At 40.7% G+C, this 16,201-nt stretch overlaps 1 long non-coding RNA gene across 1 annotated transcript; it reads left to right on the top strand.

The window, feature by feature from the left end:
• Positions 1 to 12,989: 12,989 nt before the first annotated feature.
• On the top strand, positions 12,990 to 14,239 carry LOC147756590 (uncharacterized). Its single transcript, XR_015322868.1, has 2 exons — positions 12,990 to 13,421; positions 13,525 to 14,239. It is a non-coding gene; the product is annotated as an uncharacterized LOC147756590 (long non-coding RNA).
• The last annotated feature ends 1,962 nt before the right edge of the window (positions 14,240 to 16,201 follow it).

Below are 16,201 nucleotides of genomic sequence, written 5' to 3'. Positions count from 1 at the left end.
TCGCAGCAGCGTCGTAAAAATCCCAAGGAATCCTGTGTGCGTCAACTGTACTCCTCGTTAGCTTTGCGGTCGCAATGTCTTTTCAGCATCTCTTGGCCCTGCAGTTCCAAAGGAAAACCCAGAGAGTCTGCTTCACGGACAGACGAATTGCAGGGAAATCCTAACCCGTGGGGGACACGGAGGCTGAAAGAAGCAGAGTAACCAGAGCTCAATCTCTTCGGTAAAACGTTCTATGATTTGTCCGTAGCTAGGGGCGGTTAAGCGTACGAAATCAGACAGACCAGTTAAGTGGGTCATATCACAATACCTTTGTTGCACAGTATTCACACAAGACACATGTTCTAGGAGGCAAACAAATAAGTATTTAACTAAGGTGGGCGTTGGGCGCATATAACCTCGTCAAAAGCCGATACTCAACATTGTATTATACCAAAGCCATCCCGAGAATAGGAGCTGAATTCGGTGAGTTTCTATTTCAGAATAGGGAAAGGACACGTCAAGAACATTCGTAAATGAGTTTAAATTCAACGCAGGTTGTCGTCGTCATCGTGTCTGTGCCTTCCACACTTACAAGATCAAAGAGAGTCCATGCTTATTATACGATACACTTCTAGCTCTCTCTTTTATTTTCCGTTATATATTTCAGGATACTCCCAAAACACAGCCTGTTATACACGTACTTACCAAATGGGGATGAATCTACAGTCGAGTTTAATTCGTTTGTACGTTCTTGAAAAACTGCAAAATAAAGCGTTGTGAAAGACATCGTCCATAGGCGTATCAATGCATATGAAATGATCAAGATTGCAATTTTGCAGCTGATTGACACTCTGCTTCCTGGTGTCATGAGAAAAACAAAGTGGTTGTTAACGTAGAACTGGTAAAATCAGATCCATGTTTATATTTATTTATATATCCATGTGCATATATTTATGTTATTAGTACTATGAATTAAACTGGATGCTTTCGGTTAGGCTTAACTCAATATGCGTAATAAAACTATATATATATATATATATATATATATATATATATATAATCGAAGCAGCCTTCACTGATATTTGGAAAATAAACAGTTGTAAATGGTGAAATCCGAAGTCGTTGCAGTTGTCGACTGAGCTTCCGGTTTTCAACCTTCGAGCATCTTGAATCGTTAACCATATCGTGAGATATAGGAGCGATACTGGGGAATTAAATCGGTTTGAGATAGACTATGTTTTGAAGTAGGTAGAAAATGACCAATCGAAGGCGTCACGAGAAGACAAAAGAAGTCCAAGTCTAAGAAACCCAGTTAGCGAAACAGTTTTGAATTAGGGAAGGGTGCTGAAGTTAAAATCTACTCGCGAGGTGCAAAGCTCTTCCTGTGTTACCCGTCCATAAAAACGTACCTTGAGCTGTAATCCTTAGGTCTATTGAAACCGTGGTTCTACCAAGTGGCTAACTGAATAATGTTTTTATTTGACATTGATGATTGTGCCGACCACTCTGCTCCCGTAGAGTGACGGCTATTTAATGCTTGATAAATAGAGTGAATTTCTCGTCACCGTCTAACCAACAACGAAGTAAACTATTGCTCATTCACTCAAGTGATTTGCCGATTTTATCAATCTCGTCACAACGCTTGAACGTCCAGTTAATTAACGCTAGACTCATTTATTTTAAGGGTAAGCATGAAATAAAGGTACGCTATGTACCTAGTGGTGTGTAATAAAGTGCACGACAAATTTTGACGGTCGTCTAGTCGGCTATCTTGCCTATGTTTTTTCGTCGCGGATGCAATCTGTCTACGCTTCTTCGATATGTAGTAACGTATCCATGCTAATTACTCGTATCTAGGAGCCATCGCTTTAATGGTTTGCTTCAAAGCTCGCCTCATTGTTTCGACTGTTATTCATGGTTGACGCTGTAGAGTCCAGTTAGGCGTATTTGTTAAATGAAATATTTCAGCTTTTACAATTGACATGATCAGTCTTGTGAGGTCCTCGTATAGCAGCTATCTGACGAAGGCATATAATATACGTCTGTTTGAGCTAGCACCAAGCTACGTAGAGAGCTTGAACTACTGTTTGAGCTGATTGGCATGTGCTTTTTGCAAGTAGAAAACGTAAAGTAAAAATTTGGCCTATGTGAGATATGGCCAAAGCGATACTGAAATCTTGAAAATAAGGCCAATCAATCAAGAAGAGTTTCTCTCGTATGCCGTAAATGTTCGTATTGCAACTCAACAAATTATTCGGTGATCTGATCTGCTTAGAGCTGAAAGCATTGCCTAGCTATATTCGTAACCCTCGCCATTGTCACGGTCACCACCATCATAAGAGGAAACTGTATTATTAATTTCTGTTAAATTGATCATTTTTATGTGACTGTCAATCATTGCTACAACGACAATATAACGTTTACAACAAAGATGGAACCCACTAGTACGGAGAGTTAAATTATTGTTGCTTCTGCTGTCGCAGCTGTGGCGTAGCTCGAAACGAAAATAAAAACGCAAAAAGGACGCACGAAAAAAAAAAAAGCGATTGTTGATTCTTCCCGCCTTCAGCCAGCAGCGCAAATTTGATTTCCAAGCCATACCGTAGGCTATCGTTAGTGCTCTTTTGCCCTTCATCAGCATCGTCGACCAACGATCGATATCGACCAACGAGGATGACTGACGATCGACGGAGACAGCCCGGAGAACCGGTATAGCGAGTTGTGGTGCCCCGACGGTGCGACGTGCCGATGGCCTGATGAGCCAGAGCGTCGTGCGGACGACGACACAACTCCTGGATAAGTCTACGGGTAAAAGGACGGAGAGTAACCATTTGGCAGTGGTCAATAATGGCAGCCAATGGTTTGTCATCAGCAAATACGTTCCATTGACCTATTAAAAGTGATCGACCGGATAGACAAAATATTACCGTCGTTACCAATTGAATTCAACTAAACAATGTTTTAACTTGGCCAATACGGCCAGCTGGGATAGCGTCAGTGGTAACTCGTCGGATTCTTCTGTCAGATAGATAGGCGAAAAACAGATTAAGCTATACTTATCATTATTATTTTTTTTTTTCTCTCAACTGACACGTTTGTGTTGTAGTCAATGTGGATTGTAGCCGATGCAAATTGGATGTTTATCGTCCACGTTCCAACGACTCATTACTACGGAAGATACGCGAATTCTTAGACTGACACTTGGTTCGCGTAAATCCTAAGCGAATGTGGGTGTGTTGCAACTGTTCAAGCAAAATATTTGAGAGGTCAACGATTTGAAACAAGTAGCAAAACATACCTCTCGAGAATAATTCTAGTTCCTAACATGAATCTTGGCTCTTTCAGGTTTCGAAATGGATTACTAAGAAAAGAAACAAATTGAAATTAATGGGCTCGTACTGGAACCATAAAGATAGCATCTCGAGAAACATATTTGCAGTCAGTCCCGCAGGGTCAACGGGAGAGCACACGTTGTTTTGTAGTTGTCTGAGTCATGCAAATGTATTATTCCTTACTACATACGCGTTCCTATCGTTAATGGAGATCGATCTGTATCTAGCGAAATGACTATGACCTTACGGTCGAGTGAAATTTGTGTCTGTTCTCAAACAGTCACTCCTGCAGTGGCTACCAATATATAAAGACACATTTACATTTTTTTGTTGAGCGAAATTGTATCAAATAATTCCGTGTTATTCCGATGTCAAACGTTCGTGTAGCTAATAGGCCGCGTTCATTTACTTTACATTTTCAAGCCGAGAGTGTTAAAACCGTCTACAAATCTCAAAACATACACTATACCGTAATGGTTTTGCAAAATGGTATTATGGTCCCTGGCGTACCGAGTGCAGTTATATTTTTGGTGAACAAACCTCTCGAACTCTGAGAGGCAAACCTGAAAAAGACGGTCGTTGCGGTATTGGTTCAAGCTGGCATATGTACAGCCCTTTCCCGCGAGTCCGCTCCACGTAATAGCGGAGTTGCATTTTTAAGCTCGTTTGTATCAGCTTGAAAGCCGACAACAGCTCGACGTGGTGTTGGGTGGACGACCAAATGCATTAGGAATCTGCAGAGTACGCGACCGAGAGTGCACACTCGAGGGTCTGGTCGGTTCGCGTAGGAGATATCATTGTCTGCACTGGGAACATAGTAACTTGCGACTGACAACCAGCCGGGCATACCTGTGGAGACGAGGCAAGATATTACCTTTATTGGCTAAAAATCATCCAATTCGCGAGGAATCGTAGGCGGCTAGCGCACCAGACAGGGATTGGGTTCTACCGTACGTGTAGAAAATTGAGTCAAGGCAGCCCAGGCATGTTGGCTTTGGATTCCATCTTTGCGTGGTCTGCTGGACATCGGATTGCTATCGCAAGCATAGACGGTGTAAAGGGATGATACTCAAGCTTGTTGTAGTATTGATGGTGTTCGTATCTAAGTGGTATTCTGTCACCGATAGGAAAGCCATTTTCCCGGCGTTGGAAACACGTTGCCGATCTGCTGAGTGTTGCTATCGCATATTGAATGTCAAGCGAGTATGCGTAAGAGTGCAGTTACCTTATGCGCAATTTGATAAGGGGTCACCCGTTTTAGGCAGGGGATAAAATTGAATTTCGCGCTGTTGGGTTTTTCGACGAGCAAAGATTTTACACCCGGATCGTTCTTCGCTAGAATCGACCACTATTCGTGCTCTCCGACCAACTCGAGATTATGCATATTAAGAGCTACGAATGCATCCGCCAAGCTTTCCTTGGTACTTAAACGCCCAATTCAGGAATACCTCATACTTCAGTGAAATTTAATAGTGACTGACTCGAGATGCATTCAGCTGCGCCTTTATTGCTAACACTGCCAACGGCGTCTCAACAACAACAACGTTCCATTAGGATAAACGAATATATATGCTAATAGTTCACACATACATATACAGCAAGGGACGCCGTTTTTCCTCCAAAAGAAAAAGGATAATTTCTTGATTTGGTAGAACAACCTCTATATTTTAGATAGATTTATATATAATTAGTATGAAATATACAAGCAATGTTTTTTACTAATGATCTATCGGCTTATGAGGCTTGATAGCTGTGATACAAGTAATTTTTCCGGAAGTTTTTTTCACGTCGCCCAGATATCGAGTGCAGACGGTTTAGAATGGCTTCAAATCTCAGCTGGTAATTACGAGTGGTTTCTCATCACCTTCAAGATTACGCTGCTGTGTTTTCATTTTTGCGTTTTAAAATCTGGCGACACCTTAAGGAAATCAGGCGTCGTGGGGATCGAGCTTCGACAGAAATCCGCTACTCTGGGATCACCTATACAAACGTCAAGGCCGCCGTAGGTCATAAGGTCGTCGAAGGAAATTCAGCGTCCATCGATCGCTTCTATATCAGCATCCATTTTGCATCTTAAAGCAATGTTCGGATTCGCAACAGCGTTCTGTAGTACGAAAAAAAGAAGCTTTTTACTATTTCAAATAAAAAAGCGTTTTCTATTTTATCATTAATATTAAATTGGTATATGAACGTATGATTCAATTTATTAGTGACGGTTTTGTTTACATGAATGTGTTATGCTTATTCTTGCCAAATTAGCGTAGCAACAATTGAAACTTTACGATTACATATAGTTCTATTTAAAAAAAAGGCCCTATCGTTATACATCCAGCAACACTTAGCCATGTTCCCTTTGCATGAAAGACGTGCTGCAAATGCCAATGCTTATTTGGATACTTTGCAACAAAGCCATATTTTTACCTATCATCTCTCAGTTACTTTTTTTTCCCTGATCGTTATTAGTGTATGTAATATAGACATAGAATATAATACATTGCTTTGATAGTCGCTTGCACAATACCTAAGAAATAATGGCCCTGGAAACTGCTATAACCTGACGTATATCGTATCGTCCTGTATCAGCAATAAAAATAACCACCGTAGCGCCAGCGCAAACGTGTATTTTGTTAACCAGCTGTCGTCGTCGCCCTCGGCAGATGGTAATCTTTCACGTAACAGAATATGAATGCCAAGTGAAACATGGCACGCGTAGCAGCTGGAACTGTCGCCATCGCTATAAACATTATTACCATCATACTTGTGTTAACTGATCAGTATTATTAGTACCAAAACTATCAGAGCTAACAACCTGGGTCTATTTAGCTGACCGAAAAGTTATATGTAAGTAATAAAGGTCAGATAGTGGGGAGTTCCCAAAACTGCTATCGAATTTGAGTTTGGTTACGGTGGGCCACCAAAGCTCGTTTCCTAAACCAAGATCCAATTTAGACAATTGGACCCGTGTGGTATGCCCACTTGGTATTGCAGTGATATATGAATAATGTCAACTGGCTTTACCTATGGGTATTTGCCTAGCGTACTGGAAATCACCCAATTGATTGATAGATTTTCGCCGTATGAGAATCACTCTAATCCTGTCTAGATCAAACGACAGTTTCGTTTGAAACTGATGGAACACAACATGTTATGTAAGCATCTGAATTTTTTATGTTAATTACTTTGTCATTCCGAGATCACCGCGAACGTTGGATAAGAATCGCCAAGAGGCCAAAAATAACGGAGTTGAGACACCAACTTGGTAAAGGGGCACAGTGCCCCCAGCGCTTGACTCTCACCCGCGATCGCCACATTGTACTTACGCTCGATACTGCATCTATTATATATAAATGGTTCCATCTATTGCGACGCGCCTGGGGCTTAAATATTATTACCGTCTTTACCGTCATGTGCTTTCTATTTATCAAAAGTTACAGTTCTATACATTCTTTATACTAGAACTATAAATGTACTACAGACATTTGTATTCAGCGGTACTTCTGCATTAAAGAAACTAGTACAGTTGAAAATAAAGGTCCAACAATCAACGCCTTCTGAGGTTTCAATGTTTTTCTATTTTACTAAAAACGACCTACTTATTCAAGATATATACCTCTTTTCTTTCTTCAGAATTAATTTAGTTCACAAGGCACAATACATTGGGACAATAAAACGAATTTACAAGTTTTCTGCGTAATTCTCAAGAACGTTCTATTCAACATTTCTGTGGCATCAATATGGCATAAAGTAGAATTTTGTTAAGCGTAACCATAAAGAGGCGTCGATTAAGTTTTCGGTGTTGCATCTATTCTGTTTTCTTTTCTAAGTTACCCCCCCCCCCCCCCACTACCCCTTCTTTTCGCGTACACCTCGATTTCGCTCGCTGTCCTCTGTGCGACTGGACTTATAGGTTTGAGTGGATTTGTGTTTCTCATCACCAGAAAAATTCGACCGGGCACTCGACTTGATTATCGGAGAAAAACCAACTTCTCAGTAAAGTCTCGGACATTTGGCTAAATACATGCTCCAGACGGTCTCAGAATTATTGTTCTACGTCTCCAGTCATAACTTCAACTCGCAGTATCACTGCGTGAATGCTACCCCATCTAGTGGCTCGTTATTGTTAAAACACCACCCCGGCCTATTTAGAGAAAGACTTAATCTCACAATAGAACGTGATGTAATACACTTTCCTTGACAGTAATTTAGTGAGCTACATAGCACTCAGGTGACGCACGAAATCATAACAACTGATGCAGGTTTGCCATATTTAATGATTGCGATCATAAATGCAAAAATACATTTTCATAATTGAATCAATGGAGCAGCTACATAAATTAATGCTGGAAAATATCTAGAGTATCTAGGTTGGGTAATCGATGAAATGTGATTTGAGCATTTTTGCGAGCATGACAACTTGTGCGATTTACCTAAAGAAGAACAGAAAAAAGGTATAGAAGATTAAACGCATTCCTCTAAAGCGTTTGTCTATCATCTTATTTCGATGGTGCTGCCGGTGCAGATATCGGTTTCGGAGCACCGAAGAGCTAACCTCTTAGAAGTATATCTTCCTTCTATTTTGTTAATGTCAGTGCACGGTATTGAAAAAATTATTGGATTATGATACTGAACAAAAAGTAAGTTTTGTTCGATGCTAGAGCGATTAGCCAATGCGACGACATCATATAATGTCATATAAATATAATCCCACTTTAAATCGACGCTTTAATCGTATATGAATGGAGACGCAAATGTGTGCGGATAGATAACTCGAGGTATGATGATTCATGAACACACAAAAATCGTACGTAGACGCATACAGGATATAAATGATCCTACTGAATTAAGGATACCAAGAAGCATCATGGCGAACAGCAAAGAAGCTCGTATTACAGTAGAACGGTCCTGGACAGTATCAGGTCAAGCATTTACTGCCTGTGACGTTCAGTATTCGATTCAAATACAGGATCAATATTACAAGGATTCTTCACGACGCTTTGCGGCGTTGTGGACTTCGTTTCACGTGCTCGTATGCCCGAACGAATTTGGTAGTCACAGGCTAAATTCAACAGATGAAACATGCATTTATGTATAATGGTGTTTCTGCAGAAAAAGCTCATCAGTCAGTAGTCTCTCCACGCATCAAAAATGTGGCCAGATCCACATAACTGTCACAAATCGCCGTCACTTCGCAAATATCATCTAATCTCAGAGTTTAATGGCTACCAAGACGTAGCTATACTTTATCGTCGTTCGTCAAGCACTATATAGGTCGACGTACTGCTACCAAGTAATAGACGAACGTCGTGCGTTTGTTTAGAACAACACGTAACTAGAAATATATATATATATATATATATATACTGCTGAACATTAAAATTAAAAATTGAAACTTAAAGTTGCCCACCAATCGACTTTTATTACGTTGGCCTTAAAATATTTGAATTGATGGACTTTTATCCAAAGTAACGATCGGCGACCAGTCGCTTACGATTCCACAGATATATATATAAGGTCAAATTTAGTTGTACTTTCTTGAAATTTTTTAGCAAGGTTTGGTCACGGAATAGTGTCATTATTTTGTGGTCGATTTGATACCATTGGGAAATGAGTCAAATAGCTCTACAGTCTTCAAGCGGCTTATTTAACCTCTTTTATCTGTGAAACGTTGACGTATGGAAAATGCACAATTAACCCTATACGATGTCTTGCGCTCCTGATTCTGTGCATATGATACGCTTCTGTCTACGATCTACCTAGTAGAGGAATGCCCATTCGTTGAACGGCAAGTAAACTTCCTGTTGGCGTTAGCACTCCGTGCACGAGGTTTTTGGGTAACCTCGATAGACGTCACTTTCTGGAAAGCCCTAAAAGGTGTTTTTAATGCCGTTTGTTAACTTCAGAGGGTCTTTTATTAAGCAAATGTAGTGAAATTGAGCTTGATGTTGTCACTTAACTATTTTCTTCTTACTAATGAAGAATTGCCGGATTGCAATGTCCTAGAATGATTCCTGCCTTTGATTTTATATGCTTATTATTCACAATTATGTCTAGCGGCCTGTTATGTTTATCTTTATGATGAACCTACTACGCTTAGTTTTGTTCTTTTTTTGTTTGGTACAATATTGCGACGTAATTTTATCTGTAATCCAACGTACGACGACTCGAATTCGTTTCTACAATAGAGCGATGTACGGCGTATATATTTTTGCCTCCAGAAATGTTTATCTTTGGCACCACATAGCGTTAACGGCTGTTAACCATTACAAACAAGGCAACCTGGCTATGTAAATCATCACGTTTCCACTCATTTCCGGCCAGTACTTATATAATTCTGTACTTTGTTTATAATAACACTAAAATCAAATAGTTCTCTCCCAGATGAAATGTCTGACTTTTTAATTAAGTCGGAGAAAATGGCTGAGTGCTCTCAGAACCTCTCTCGGATGAGATATCAGAGCTCCACCCAAAAACAGAGCAGTCCGCTGCTGTCAACTGGATCTGAAAATATTATACTCGCGCCTCACTACGAGGGCGGCGACGGGCCCTGAATGCCAAAAATAGCATTTCTTTAATACGTGCCGTAGGCGTTAACGGCTCATCACGTGACCTGCTTGAAATTTATATAGATATCATGAAAGCAATTCAGAGTTCAGCATTAGCAAACGCGCATTGATAACCTATTTAAATTAGTAAGCATTATTAAATAAAGAACACTTTCAGGATTCGAAAAATACTGTTTATATGAAGTGACTTCCAGTAATACGAAATTTAAATACCTTAAACGAAGACTCTTCTATTCAATATGTAAACGATGTGTAGATTAAAGCTGGATTAAGCAGGGCGTAGCTCGCATTATCTTCTACTATTGTGATAAAACTAAATGGTGTTTCCTGTTCCTTAACCCCGAACGATTGAAAAGCCACGATTTATCTATATACCAGCCTTGTTACAAGGCAATAATACCCGGATCAAGATACATGTTAAAGTCCATTGAATCTTTAACTTCACGGAACAATTGAAATGTATGTCAACATGCCGAGGAATCGGATCATACATACGTTCCGGATGCACGTAACCAACACGCTAACCGACTGATCGGTGAACGATGGCGCAATTTGCACCTGTTTCAAATGGGTCGATAGCGTAGCCAAATCGAGTTCGATGAGTGGGGACGACGACCCTCACCGCTCACCGCTAGAGCTCACCGCTGTAGGTTCTAAAAGTGCCTTTACCTATTCGTATCCTTTTTTGCTGATCCACTCTATAATGTAGAGTGTTCAATTGACTTTGGACATACTTAGAGACGACTTGAAGATAAAAGACTAAATAGAAGCCGGAAATCCCCCACAAACCTATACCGAAGATGAGGTGCAGTTGTACATGTTTTCGGGATTTTTTAGACTTCGAATTATAGATACTTTATACGTAAAGGCTTTCATACCACACGAATATCTGCCATTTTCCGCTGGCCGAGCAAACATTTATTTACACCGTGGTGGAGCTGGAGACACGTAAACTTTTCGCTATTAACCTAATACGAGTAACATTGAAACGATAATGTTCGATGCCTCGCTCATGACTGTTTCGACGAAATAAGGTCTACACTTATTCGATCTCGTCAAACTTAAACACGTTCAAAGTGGTTCCACATAGCGTATCGAGAAGGTAGTATCGAAGCACTAGCTTCGCAATTTGTGACGATAAGCATACGTATATGACTCTGTTCTGTCGTTCTGCTAGCGAAGTAGATGACCATAGATCGATTTATTTATCGTTTTCGTTCGCCTAGAACGCACCATAACCGTAACTGAGTGTGGTGAACATTTACGGGATCAGCATCAACAGCGTGGGGCCGCAGAGCGGGACGATATTGGTGATGATGATGATCTTTTTCCTTTTCGTCGGCCTCATTCACCCGTCATCTCTCTATGGCTTCTGTAACAACGTCGAGCATTGTTATTTCCAAACAAAAAAGAAAAGGGACCTACTCAAGCAGACGAAAAGAGGGCGCAAAGAGTTGTGGACGCTGCCTGAACGGCAATTCCCGAACCGTCTGTGAATGCTGGCACGGATACACTCATCTAGCAAGAGTCACTATCGTATACAACGCATTTCAGCTTTTTGTGGATCACATGTGACTAACTACTATCGATGTACATACTCGAGAGCCGCATCGGCATATCAGTGAGGAACTCGTTGGAATATGGTCGGAGCTAGATTTTTCTTGTCTTAAATTGAAGATCATCATTGAGGTTCCTTTCCTTGGCCATCTAAAGATTTGCGTTCTAAACCAGGAGAAAATGCTTTACAGATGGTTTTGCATTTGATAGTCAAAAAAGATGTTAAAGTACGGTTATTTGTCGTTGTCGCTGATGCTATGATCAGGACAACCATCGTTTACAGGCACACTGCCGACGCTGGCATCGCATCGCCAATAACATGGACAAGAGAATCTCTTTTTTTTGAAGACAGACTCACTGTGATTTCAAAGAGACAACAGCAATACGGCTATCGCTGTCATTATTAACAGCAGAAAGTGATGCAGCAAGTCATGACTTTGCTGGATTTTTTTTTTTATTTCTTTCTCTGAGTAGCGCATGACGCCCGCCTTTGACGAAACAACTTAGCCAGTTTGGCTGAGGAGTGAGGTGGCTGTTGTTTGGATCTGCTGCTATCTACGATATGTTCGATTTCTCGGCTGGTGACCGTGACGCTGACGCTACCGACGAACGGAAACTTCGGATGCCCATGAATAGTATTTACTATATAAGTACTATTATCAGATTTTACTCGCATCAGATGCGCGTCAAACTGTACAATCCCTGTAGACGGTCCTGGCACCAGCATCTGCATCCGCAAATCGTCGTGGTCAGTAAAGCAAACGACAAAGTTAACATGCACGAGGTGTTATGATTTTAGCAAAAGGCTTTGCCAAACACTCAGCGATGACTAGATTAAATACGAAAGAGTCGATAGCAGCGTTTGCAGAACGCGAAAGTCTCGTTATGTATTATACGGATAATGAAAAAAAAGAAACAGCTTCCAATTTATATCAAACACTGGGCGATGAGTCTACATCGAAGCCAATATTGTAACGATGTGCATGCGTGTGCATGTATGTACGTCCGTGTATGTGTGTACATACGCCTGTGTACGATCAACAATGAAAATGCATTGTTGGTTTTTCGAAAAATCAACAACCCTTACCTCCTTCTATTTTACTAGGTTATTATACCATAGCTAACTTCAACAAAGAACGTAATACGAAAATGGAAAAATCGACTACCTAATTTTTATATTTTAAAATTACGGTTTGAATATCTAAAATACCCAAAACAAGTACCTGTGCGTATTATCTACCGGCTTGGGGTATAGGTGCGTCCGACTCGAGAGATAAACTCCCGTTGATGAGATAGGTCTCCATGTGTAAATTTGTCCGTACCGACGGCAAGAAAACGACTTGCCCTTTCAACGTCCGGAGAGGCCGCAGCATTTTAGTTGTTCCTCTACTAAAATGAACGAGTGATTATAATAGTTAGTTTCCTCTTTTTCCTATTGCGATGCATCGATTATGTTTAGCTGGCTCAGCGTTAACCTTACTCAAGACTAAAAATGTGTACGTTCACAAAATGATTGCGCTGAACAATTTTCTGTTATACATTATCCAATAGAACGACCAGTACCGGATGAAATAGGAAGGTACGCGTTGCTTAATTGTCGCACGGTTTTTGCCTTTCTCTTTTTCTTACGTTCTTTCTATCGTTAGCGTTTTCTGTCGACGCCAACGATACCCAAATGCACAGACATAACCACATTTATTGGTCGTGGTTTCGTTCCATCTTGTTGCCTTCTGTATCTTTCCCTTCGTTTCGTCATGTGGCATCTTCTTTCAATTGCTTTCCGATATTGGATTTGTATGCAGGACAAGCAGAGCCGACAATGGCAATAGCAGTACCGCACTTTGTGGCATTTCTATTTCGAAATGCACGGATCCGTAGCTTAGCTGTTAGCCACGTTTTCCAGTTGATAATCGGAAGCCAATGTGTCAGAGTCAGCGGTATCGGGAGCCAGAGCGGCTTACGTCGTAAATATGAGGCACCAGTGGAGTAGGTGCGATCTATTGACTGTAGTATTTCTTAAATGAATATTGTTCGTCATTTATTACACTGTATAGGACAAACGACTGTATTTCAATTGGCGTTCTTCTTTGCAGTTCCTTATCGTATACCACTGTGGCAACAAATACGAAACGGGCATATGTGCGACATCTACAAACGGACAGATAACAGCAGTTCCTCTCACTACTGAGTAGACAAGCGATTGACGACTGATATTAAAGGTCTATTTTAAGTGAATAAACCATCCCGAATTATCGGGCTCGATGTTGGCTATCTTTTTTCAATCATTCAATCAATTCATTGAGATTTGATAAAAAAAAATACATGAATCGGAGCTTTCGGATCAAAAAAAATGATAACCTAGTGCGATAGAGCACAGCATGATATTATATTAACGTCCGTTTGATTTCCCTACAAATGTTAGCAGCCATTACCCACAAATTAAAGACCACTTGTTTATTTGTGAAAAAATTGAAAACGGCAACGGTAGCGTTAAGATGAAAAAGAACGTGTTATTATACAAAAGCAAGTAACTGGCAAGCTCTTAGAAAAGTCTGCTGTTTACCGTTACTGTGCTACCTGTCCTAGTTGTAGAAAAACACCACTCTTCAGAGTAACTGAAAATTTTCATAAGACTGTCAGTGTTATTTGTACATATATGCGCATTTTGTCATAGGCGCATGTTGTTTAAATGATTAGATAGGCATAATGCCTACGACGATTGTAATAGGAAGAGCCGATTATCTGTGTTTTACTTTTTGTTTGCAAGATTATGTAATAAATAAAGCGAAGATTGTACAGTTGATAAAATAGGATGTGTACGATATATTAATACACCACAACAATTATGTACCGCTTAGTAAATCGACTTATCGACTGCTCAGTAAAACAACTACTGAAAGTGATATAGTAAATTAAAAGATAAACATTTAAGTTCAACGTCAACAAGGATTTCAATTGCGATGTTTTATATTTTAGGTCAGGCGAGGTTCAGCCCCTCAGATAGGGCACACTACTTGCCCTTTTTGAAACTCCAATAACATTCGCTTGGACTGGGCCAACCTATGGGCTTGCGATGCACAAAAACAGATCATTGACCTGGTACTATTTTGTTCTCTGCGCGTTTTCTGTAAACCACGCGTGCTCATATATGAGCATACCGTTGATTGCTTATGCGCAGTTGGAGTTACACTTGACGCTCTTGGTACGGCCGCTGGCGTTGAAAGTAGCTTCGGCTCCAGTTCCAATTTACATATATCATCAAATAGTAATAATGATAAATATTTTGAGCTAGTGTACATGGTATAGCCAGTCGAAGACAGATGCAGGACACAGAGTCCAGAACACAATGGACGCTGCTGCTGGAGCGGCCGACAGTTTTGCTGCAGTTTGACCGTTTTCTGGGTTTGTTGTTTATTATGACTATGACGTTGTAGCCGAAACACCGTCCGTTTTTCTCCGTCTGTATATAAAAGTGTGGATATGTCGAAGTGTGTTTTTAAAGTAGCGCGCGCTACAAAAGTTTATAGCAAGCACCCAATGGTTTCCAGTTTCTATGATACGTCTTAGTGCAATGACACGATAGGCAGCCTTTATCGCTTGATGGGGCGGGGCCAGCTGGCTTGTGTTTTCTCTTGTGTGTCGACGCTACCTTAAGTCAGACACATCGGCCCCATGGCCGAACTGGGTCTAGACTCTGGAAGGGGAATTCAACATAGCGAAGTTTTCATCAACGTTGGTAGCGTCGGCTGATGGTAATCGCATTTTTACGCTTCGTCAAAAACCAACAGCCGGCCTTCTTTGTGCGCACCAATACCGACGTGGTCGGAGATAACAAGTCAAACGATCAGAAACGCGCGCGTATTACGTTGGATGATTTGCAGCTACTAGAATAATGCAGTCTAGGCCAAATATGTATTTCCCTTAGCTTTCTGTCACCAATAGACAATTGAGAGAGCATTCCTGATACGAGCCACGATTGTGTGTCAGTTCACGATCAGTGGTACGTTAGGATGAACGTCATCAATGCATTTAAAGGAACTCAGATGCTGCTAAAGACGCTTGGTGGAGGCAGCAACTGCTTCCTAACGTTCGGGCTGATCAAATCCATTAAGAAGAGCAACTGTCTTTTTTGAGCTGCGCATTATTGTAAAAATAAAAAAAACAATCAAAACTAACTACTTCTTCTCAAGGGCTTCGTTTTTAAAAGAAAATAATAATGCTGATGATAATAATAACGGCAAGAGTGGATAAGATGTCGATCGACGATCAGAGAACCTAGGAAAACTGCGTATATCTATAAATTGAAGCCACGCTCAACAGTGGCGCCAGGTGACATTGCGTATATGAGGTTACCCGTTCCTAAAGCTAGACGAATCCGCCGCTCAACAAAAACACTATCAGACTATTTTGCAACGTACGTCACACATTCCGCTGTGATACTTCAGCTTGGCAACAATCGTTAAAAAACAAGTTTCTATTAAGATAGTCACCTCTTTTAGAGATCGATTGAATCTCATTTCCCCAAGCGTAATTTCTCAAAAACTAAACCTGATGACGATTGAAAATCGATCGATGATCAGTTGGAGCTACCCGACTGCAGTAGTCCTATATTCCTTCTTAATTGGGGTAGGATTCAAGCTTGGAAGCTTCGCAGGTTAAATCAGTAACAAGTTATGATCAACGGTAAATAACTGATCTCAAGACTTTCCCATTCGCAGAAAGAAGCAAACCCTTTAAACTCAACTTTAATTTCCCGCCTCAAACGGACGC

This window comes from Varroa destructor, unplaced genomic scaffold (genome assembly GCF_002443255.2).
Source record: "Varroa destructor unplaced genomic scaffold, Vdes_3.0 BEIS01000003.1, whole genome shotgun sequence".
NCBI classification, from domain to species: Eukaryota; Metazoa; Arthropoda; class Arachnida; order Mesostigmata; family Varroidae; genus Varroa; species Varroa destructor.
The sequence above is the reverse complement of the archived record's forward strand: the minus strand, read 5'-3'. Positions and strand labels throughout refer to the sequence as shown.